Genomic DNA, 2958 nt, shown 5'->3' on the forward strand with positions numbered 1-2958 from the left:
TATTGCAAATATTGACATTTACTTTTTCAAAATTGCAGATGGGAAGCAAGCAAAGAACAATAACTGAACTTGATATACTCACAATGACACAAGAACTCGTTCTAAATGTGAGATAAAATAGCAAATAATGATCTCAGAAACTTGAAGAAAAATGCTATGTACATAATAATGAAAAGTTGGCAATCTATTTACTGCTCCCCTACAATACAGTACATACATTTTCATTTACTGCTCCCCTACAATCTGACATTATATACAACGCAAAAGACCTAGTTATCTACATGATGGAACTAGCAAAAGCAAAGCGTGAAGAAATCAAAACTACAATACAGTACATACATTACAGCAAACCCAGCTCTATGACTTCATGAGCACATATATAATACAAAAAAAACAGGGGAGGAAATACTCTGATAATTACATTTAATTTGCAGAGGAAAAGCACTGAAATTCCATGAGATGTGCAAACAAACAATAAGATACATAAGCAAAAAAGATTAATTATGGCCTAAATACAGAACTACGACACTGGGAAACTGCAGTGCAACAGTAAAGAGAGGAACAGACTAAAGCCATCAGAGAGTTTAGTATAACAATGGGGGCTGACAACATTCCTTCTTCAAGCACATGATAATTTCCTCTTCAATGATTCACTTTATGCAAAAACAAAAAAAGACAAGGGTCAATCCAAACAAAGATCATAAAAAACACAATCAACTACTTCAAGAAAAAGAACACACATGATTCATATATAACTTGAATAGAGCGTTGTCAAAGCCTCCATTATCACCAAGAAGTCCCTGAAAAAAGTCAACAGACCCAAATTAAAAATCTGAAATAGAGAAGAAAGAAGAAAATAAATACTAAAGAAGAAGAAACAACTAAGTACCAATGACATAGCATTAGAACCATCGTGCGCGAAGTCATTAAGCACAAACGGAACATTCAAAGAATATGCACTCTCAATAGATGATACTAATGGAATGTCCTGGTGAGGGACTTTCCGTAGCCTACCCATTAGAATAAAAAGCAAAACAAATCATAAAAAAAATGAGAAACATATCCGAGAGCTAGCTCTAAACACATGAATATGGCATAGGAATGTAGCTCAAAAATTGCGGAGAATGAAATAAAATTACAGAGAAATGCAGCTGAAATTTACAATCAAATTACAGTGAAAAACTAGGGAATTACAGTGTAAATCTCAGTCAAATTACAGAGTAAATCTGACGCAAATTCCAATGTAAATCTCGATCAAATTACAGTGTAATATCTGGGACATATCACAATGCAAATCTGGGGAATTACAGTGTAAAACTCAGTCAAATTACATAGTAAATCTGAGGCAAATTCAGTGGAAATCTCAGTCAAACTACAGTGTAATATGTGCGACATATTACAGTGCAAATATGGGGAATTACAGTGAGCGCAGTCAACTTACATAGTAAATCTAGGCAAATTCCAGTGTAAATCTCGGTCAAATTACAGTGTAATATCTGAGACATATTACAGTGCAAATCTAGGGGATTACATTGTAAATTTTGGTCAAATTACAGAGTAAAAGTAGCTGAAATATACACAGAAAACGGAGGGCATATAACAGTGTAAAATCTAGGGGATTGCAGTGTAAATCTCGGTCAAATTACGGAGTAAAAGAAGCTGAAACATACATAGTAAATCTACGGCATATTGCAGTGTAAATCTAGGGGATTACAGTGCAAATCTCGGGCATATTATAGTGTAAAAGAAGCTCACATTTACAAAGAAACTCTGGCATACTACAGTGCATATCTGGGACATACTAGGCATATTACACTGCCTACCTAATATTTGGAGATTAAAAGGCTACACTGGATATACCACACTGCAAAATCTAACACTAAAAAACAGAACAAATTACAGTGCTACTACACATGGAATTACAAAGTAAATGCCGAGGAATTACAATGATAGTGCACAGAGAAATACATGGGATTACCCTTGAGACTACACTGCTCACTCTGCAAACATCTCACACGGGAATAAGCACTGGAAAAGCCTAACACAGGGAAACAATTAATACTACCAAAATACAAACAACTACAACCAAAATCAGGAGGGTTGGAGTAGAACTGCCATGAACCAACCAGACCAAGAAAATATAGAGCCTACCTATCCAGCAGAAATTACTGAACCCTAACCACAAGAACAACCCTCTGATGACACCTACCACCGCCTATAACCGATGGGATCAAAACATGGAGACCTAAAACCTAACAGCGGAACCACAACCCAGAACAACAGACTAATTCATACATCTACAAAAAAAGCAGAGGAGGAACCAACGGAATCTACACATACCCCGCGAAGCTGAACAAATAGCTGCGTCTACAAGAGCTTTCCACAACAACACCCTGGAACCTACACACACCAGGAAGCCAAGCAAAAACAGAGTTAGATCTAGAAGCTAAGGGGCAAAAACATGCGAAATCACACAGGGGGAGGGGGAGATGAGAACAACGAACCATGGCAACCGTGAATCAAAGAGAAAATTAAGCTCCAGCAGGGGGAAAGGGGACGGAATCGCCTCCTCTTCTCCACCGCTCTACGTCTAGCTCTCTCTCTATCAAATCGAAAACTATCGAACACTACCGCCCAAATGAAATGGGCAAGGGAAATACGCAGAAAAAACCAGACAGAAAACCACACCTGGCGAGCGGCGGAAAAACGGGCTGGAGCCAAACGAAACGTGCGCCCGATAAGAAAAACAGACCCAAAACGACAACTCTCAGCGCGAATCTTAACACGAGATCGAACGGACACAGATTTAAATGAAAGCCAATTGCAAAACACTCGACTGAAAAATAGCAAAACCGTTTATTTATTTGTTCGAATGAAGATGCACAGAATATACTGTACAAGAAGGAAATTGTGTTGAGTCATAAGAGTGGCAAATATATCCGCTGAGAAGATACACGA

The 2958-nt window shown here is 37.9% G+C and overlaps 1 long non-coding RNA gene across 1 annotated transcript; it reads right to left on the reverse strand.

Moving 5' to 3' along the window:
- Nucleotides 1-396: 396 nt before the first annotated feature.
- On the reverse strand, nt 397-2701 carry LOC123104419 (uncharacterized). Its single transcript, XR_006450327.1, has 4 exons — nt 2505-2701; nt 2341-2400; nt 741-800; nt 397-653 (listed from the first exon to the last, which is right to left on the reverse strand). It is a non-coding gene; the product is annotated as an uncharacterized lncRNA (long non-coding RNA).
- Between the last annotated feature and the right edge of the window lie 257 nt (nt 2702-2958).

The sequence above is a fragment of the Triticum aestivum genome, chromosome 5A (assembly GCF_018294505.1).
Source record: "Triticum aestivum cultivar Chinese Spring chromosome 5A, IWGSC CS RefSeq v2.1, whole genome shotgun sequence".
Lineage (NCBI taxonomy): Eukaryota > Viridiplantae > Streptophyta > Magnoliopsida > Poales > Poaceae > Triticum > Triticum aestivum.